This window comes from Uloborus diversus, unplaced genomic scaffold (genome assembly GCF_026930045.1).
Source record: "Uloborus diversus isolate 005 unplaced genomic scaffold, Udiv.v.3.1 scaffold_12, whole genome shotgun sequence".
Classification (NCBI taxonomy): Eukaryota; Metazoa; Arthropoda; class Arachnida; order Araneae; family Uloboridae; genus Uloborus; species Uloborus diversus.
Window position 1 is genome coordinate 1,222,456 of NW_026557876.1, and position 7,152 is coordinate 1,229,607.

The following is a 7,152-nucleotide window of genomic DNA, read 5'->3' on the forward strand; positions in this document are numbered from 1 at the left end:
TCGGGTTTCGCGGAAAATTGCTCTTGTGTTTGAAATTTCAATCTTTTTGCATCCTGCAAATATTTAAATATTTTGGCTAATCAAATGTTAGTTTCGCATATGCTACCTTAGATTAGTATATTTTTTGTTTAATTTTAATAAAAAAAACAAATAAATTTATTTCATGGGAAACATGCCACGTCGAACGAGCTCAGACTTTGCGAAAAATTGCTTCTCGTGTTTGAAATTTCAATCTTTTTGCATCTTGCAAATATTTAAATATATTCACTAATCGGTTGTTATTTTCATATTTGCTACCGTAGATTAGTATATTTTATGTTTAATTTCAGTAAAATATAAGTTTATTTTATGGGAAACATGACAACATTAAACTTAATTCGCGAAAATTTGCTTCCCTTGTTTGAGATTTCAATCCTTTTGCATTTTGTAAATATTTTTATGTTTTTGGCAATTAGTAGTTATTTTGACACTGCTACATCAGATTAGCTTATTTTATTTTTTATTTTAATAACTAAAGAGTTAAAGAATTTATTACCTTGGTCTTGTTTAATTATTTGCTTATTTATTTTCGCAATTTTGAATGATTATCTTTACGTAATTTTTGGACATAACAGATTAAAAATAAAAAATTAAATTTCAGCAGTTGAGCACCTAACAAATTAACTTAAAGTTTGTATTTTAAATATAAAGTTGATTTATATAATTTTATTTATAAGTACATCATTTTTTTATGTCTGCTAAAATAAATAAGGTGTATAACAGGGGTGGTTGTGTTATGATTATTCACATGAAATCCAGTAGTGCTCGTTTTTATGCTTTTACCTCCCTATATCTCCAATTTTCCCCTTTTCCTCAAATGTTCAAAATTACTACTTTATTAAGGTTGTGGGTACTTGGAGCTTACTGAAAGAGGCTTTAATCAGCAAAGGGGTAGATAGCTTAAGGAGGATCATTCCGAGGCCTTCGAGATAGGAAGGCCATCCAACTAGCAAATGACGTCATCGTTTGTCGATCCACAATGATATTGGGAAGGGAGCACTTCGATTAATATTTTGGTTAAATAAAACTATTTGGTTTATTTATTATTGTCTTCTGTTATTCAAGTAGCATTACAAGTTCTACTTTTTCATTTGAAAACATAAAAAGGAACCGATAATCATACATTAAAAAATACACTGAGCTTAATTCATAGTCTTACAAAGTATTCAAATAACTAAACACGATTTTATTTTACAATCATGTTAAAACAAAGTGATAAATAAACACAGTTTTATTTTTCATTAGAAATTGTTTTTTAACTAATCGCATTTTAAGTACTCGTATATTGTATTGAAACATTAAGTCTTAAGAAGCATTCAAATAAATAAATGAACTTTCATTTTACAATTACATCAAAACAAAAAATAATATTACTATTGTATTTGAATAAGAATTAAATGAAATTTTAAAAAATAAACATTTTTACTTAAGTAAACGGGAAACAGGACTGCAATATGTTTCAAAGACATAACATCAAATTAAAGTACATAATACCAGATTATTAATGTTAACTTAGCTGAGCAAATTTATGCTTTTAAAAAGACGTGAATGCTTGGGTGCCATCCCCAAAGTAGACGGTGCCCTACCCCCTTCAATTATGAAACCTTCAAAAAAAAAAAAAAAAACCAAAACATCTTTATCTCCCTTGAAATTTCAAGGGCACAGTTATTTATAACTATAGCCGTTGAAAAGCTATCATTACTATGAGACTATGATTCCAACCCCCCCCCCCCCTCCCTTCGGTGGGCACTCTCGAAAAATTACACAGGAATTCAACTTGAAAAACGTTAAAGAATGAATTATACATCATGAATACTGTATGTTGTATATCAAAAAATGTATTCAATATCTAAACAGCCTTTTTTTTTGGAATTCGGCTACTTTCCCATTTTTAGCTTTTTCTGCTGCTAATGATTCTTGTGTGTGTGGGGGGGGGGGGCTTTAATTGTTCATCATTTTAGGCTTTTGAAAAATTATTTTAAAAAGCATTAATTGATGACAAAGTAATCTTTTTCAAAAAACTTTTCATAGAATGACCATTTTAGCAACTTTCTTTAATACTTAAAACCTCATATATGTTAAATTTAGATCAACATTTTGCTAAGTATGCTCTTTTAGGAAATCAATGTGACAGTTTTGTGACAGGGGGAAGGGAGAGGATAACAAGAAGTGTGACATCACGCGTTGTTTATAACAATATGCTCATGTTGAACAGCGTTACATGTAACAAGGAGGAGGGGGGGGGGAGATTTGTTCAAAAGTTTGTAACATACTTTATAGACAGCCCTTTAATTCAATTTATGTTACAGTTTCAGAGTTCCTGAAAGCTTATTAACAGAAAACCCAAGGAGTTCAAAAAATATGTAGTTCAAGACATTTTGCCCTTTTCAAGCATAAACAAACAAGCATAGAGCATTTGGCAAAAACACGTTGTGTATCCACTGCTCAAAATTAATCTTTCGCAAGCCCAGAAATTATGAATACCGTTAACTTAACCACAATGTGTGCATAAATATCATAAAACCTAAAGACAACAGTGAAAAAAAAACCATATATATATTTTTTAATTTACGCACAGAACCAGCTTGTTTGAATAACATTGCAGGGGCGTAGTTGGGGGGAAATGTTTAAGTATCAAACCCACGACCTCCGGCGTTCAAATCTAATCTTTTATCTCAGAACTACGGAAACCCATCAAGGAATGTTTTTTGATCAAAATAACACATGCTAGCGTATAAAACAATTTAATCGAAACCGAAAATATAAGATTAGTTCAGTTAAAAGCCTGTTTCAATAAACTTGTTTACATTTTTACTGAATATCAACACCAAGTTACGCTTCTGATAGCAACAAGTATATTCGCAGAAAATTTTGACATATGTATATTGTTAGTTTGGAAAATCCATTTCGAATAAATGCGTGTTCAAAGTTGAAAAAATAAAGAAATAAAAAGTTGCAAGTTAACCGTTTCAAATATTAAAGCAGTATGCTGAAATTACAAATTACAGACAAAGATATCGGAAAGGAAACTGACAATTGTTTGTGTAATGGAGGAAAACTTAAGAAATCTTAACTGCATAAAATGTAAATTTGTTTATCTGAGAAAAGAGTACTTACCTCCGAACTTTAAAATTTATTCCATGAGGCGCCCAGCTTTTTGCTTTACATGCAGGTTGTTCGGCAGCGGAATAGACCTCAAGGTTCAGAAAATTTTCAAGTGGCCAATGGCCACTAGGCCCAAAAAGCTTGGTGGCCACCAGTTTTACCGGGTTTCGAAAACAGCGCTGTAGTACAAGAATGGGGGTGGGGAAGGGGGGATTTCGATTTGTATTTTTTGAAACAAATATTATGAAAGTGATGCTAAAGGAATGCTAACAAGAAATATAAATTATATTAATCATGGAAATATAAGAGGCATAGGGTGAAGGTTGGGAGCTCCTGAAGCAAATGGTTCATTCCACCCATTTTAAAGTTTTATAAGAAAAAAAAAATCATTAAGCCAAAAATAAAATAGTGTACACAGTACCGTGGTCCCACAGTGAAAAAAGAAATTTTGGCATAAAAATATTTAACTTTAAACCTCCTCCAGTAATATACAATTTGGCATTTACCAAGAATATCTTCCAAAAAAAAATCACTTTTTGCATTATTTGAACTATGACCAAACATGGCGACTGACTACTTTACATACGCAGGGTCGCCATGTTAGGATGACTATAAAGGGAAAAACAGTCAACGGACTGGCTATTTGGCTTACATTTTAATCTGATGCGATTGAAGATTAAAAAATTACAACTGTTATTCGAATAAATAGAAACTAGCCCCCGTTGTTTAAACGATTTTCAATGGAATGTATTCCTAATCCATCGCGAGTATTACCGTCCACATCATAGCAGAAATATAAGATATAGTTTATAGAAATATATTTTTTTTCCTTTCTTTTTTTAATGATGTTGGATTTATAATGAAATACAGGATTTTTGGGAAAACATGGAACTTTGACTATGGCAAAGGAATGATAAAACAGGGTGCGAGGGGGGGGGGGCTTTGTACAGTCAAAAACAAGTTGCCTAAGTTTTTAATTAATTAATTTTTTTCCCCCATTTTGACGATTTTCAGAATAACGGCTGTTTGAGTTAATTGGGAATCAAATAGGATCGGAACGACCTTCGAGGATTTATGTAAAAAAACATACATAATGGTGTTTTTTTTTTAAGAGCCAAAATTTGCATAATATTTCCATACTTTCAGAACAAGATTTAAAGCAAAACATAAAATTGTTTTAAAAAAAGAATTTGAAAAAAGTACATGGTTCACACACTTTCGGTTAAAAAAAATTCCCTTACTTTTTTCCAGGTTATTTTTTTAGAAAATTCCAGGTTACTCGCTTCACTCAAAATTAAATTTAAGTAACAAAATTTTCAAAATAGTCAAAATTGTTCAAAGTAGCATAAGAACTGAAACTTTTCCACTTGTAAAAAAAATACAACTTGGATTCTTAAAAAAAAATTTCTGTCACAAGTTAAAAAAAAAAAATTTTTGTTAAAAATTGTTTTCATTTGTTTACCATTTGTTAAAAACAATGTACTTTCAACTTATTTTAACGTTCCTTTGATGCCATATGTCATGCTTATTAGCGTTTTGCTGTAATGAGCAGCAATCTTTCTCCGCTTTTGGTTTACGATTCTTTTTATTTTCCTATTAGTATGTAACACAAAACATATTGAGCAAAGTACAAAGCTATTTTTCAGTATGAATATGATTAACTTGTTGCATCGATGTGCATACCATATAATGCATTCTAACAAAAGTCAACATCCGTCGATCATAAGCCAATGCCAATAATCAGTTTTTTTTTTGTTTTTTTTCCTTTTGCATATAAAGGATGCTTGCATTAAAATTAAAAATTTTCTTTTTTGCACATTTACTTTCAATAGACATTGCTTTCAATAGGCATTGAGATAAACATCTAATTTTATGTTTTTGTAAATTTTTGTCTACTTCCATCTCGCAAACGACCAAATATGCGACTAAGTAAAAAATTTAAGATAATGAGTAGATTTTTGAATTTGTAGCATAAAAGTAGTTATAAATAATAATTTATCCTTCAAAAAGTACAATTATAAGACAAAATAGTCAGTTTTAAGTCAGCACATAAGCGTCTAAATCAATTAGAATAAAAAAAAAATGTTCTGGAGATAAAAATTCGCATTTTTCCAGAAAATAATTACGAATTACCCGGAAAAAAAGTGCACATTTTGCGTTGTTATCAATAGTTTGCATTGCAATAAATATCCAATGCCATTTTCGGAAACTTAGGCACTTAAAAGTTTTGTGTACTGCCATCTTTAGAATGACCAAATATGGCGGCTACGACAAAACTTAAGAAATAATTTTTTGAATTTGTAGCATGAAAACATTTTAAAAATAATAAATCTTCATGAAATTACACTTCAGTTGAAAAGTTTTTAGCACATTTGCGTCCAAGGCAATGAGGACAAAATTAAGTTTTAAGAACAAAAATTTATTTCTCAAGAAAATTACATATTTAAAATAAAATTAAAAAAAAAAAACAAGTTGCAGCACATTTTGCGTTGTTTTCATTAGTTTACAGTTAAAAAAAACATCCAATTCTGCTTTGTTTTTGGAATCTTAGGCATTTAAGCATCGTGTCTACTTCCATCTTATGAATGACCAAACATGGCGACTACGTTTCATTCGTAGCTGAAAAGACTTTTCGATTAAAAAACGATTTTCGCAATTGAATCTACCATCCGCAGGCTTGTGCTTTAGAAGAAGGAAAATGTTCTTCTCCCGTTAAATTTGTGCATAATTCCTGTTCACCCTAGGAAATTTTTTCTTTGGAACTATTGAGGGGCAAAAATGGCGTCCGCGGAAGTTTTTTTTTTTGGTTCGCCTTTTTTATTTTATTGCCAGCGTCGTTTTGCCTCAAGACTTTTTACATTTTTTTTTTCAGGAAACATCGATAAAAACGAAGATTAGAACTCAAGGTACAAAATTCCCTGGAAAAAAAATTTTTTGAGGCAAAATTTGAAATTTTCCTGATTTTTCCCAGACAATTCCAGGTTTTCCTGGAGCGTACGAACCCTGTAATTTAATAACCATATTTTCCTGTGTATTATCGGCGGCAGGCCTATAATCTGCAGTTTCTAAAATGGGACTGAAGAAAAAAAAAAGCTTCGTATAATCCCAGGTGTATGATGCCTGGGTAAAAAATTAAAGTTTGAATTTAATATACTATTTGAGCAACTAAACTAAAAACGTGAAAAGGTAATTACTTTGAAGGCATAATCAAAATTTATCTAAAATATAATGATTTCTTCCTGAAATCATGATTATAGTACGCTAATTACTTGAAAAACAGAGTCAAGACAAAGGAGCAAACGCTCTGATCTTGTGCAAATGGCTTCCTAATTCACTGTATTTTTGCTTATTTTACATTGCCTGAATCGCGTAAGAGGAACATTCAAGCAACGTAAAATAACCAACATTCAGGCAGGCAGTGAGAAAGGACGTGCAAGCTTTAAAATAAACAACATTCAGTCGGAGTACGGTCTCTATCGGTGAATCCTTATTGTACTGATGCATCTGTGGTGTGGAATTCTTTTCTTGGGATGTAAAATAAAAATACCCCCCCCCCCCCCCCAAAAAAGTTGGCGACTGTAGAGATTTTTTGGGGTCGCCAATTTTGAAAACTGAGTCGCCACGTGGCGAGTGGCGACCGTAAATCTTGACCTTTACAGCGGAACTCGCTGAATCACTTTTCACTCAGCAGACACTTGAGACTTATATTATACATATATTTTTTAATTGCCTCTACATTCCGGTACGTGGGAAGGAAGAGATAAATTCAACAGAATTGTATTCAAAAATGTGCATCCGAAGTTACATATTTCCTATTTCATCTATATCAACCAGAGCAAGCAACACTACTGGTAAACTGCACTGTTTTTAAGTTTCGCGCCAAGTTCAAAGATCGACTACTGGTGGCGTAACGAAGCGGGGGGGGAGGGGAGTTGTCTGGCCTGTTATCACGTGGGTCTCGGTCATTCATCTTCATTTGGATTTAACAAATTGACCAGTACCAGCCTA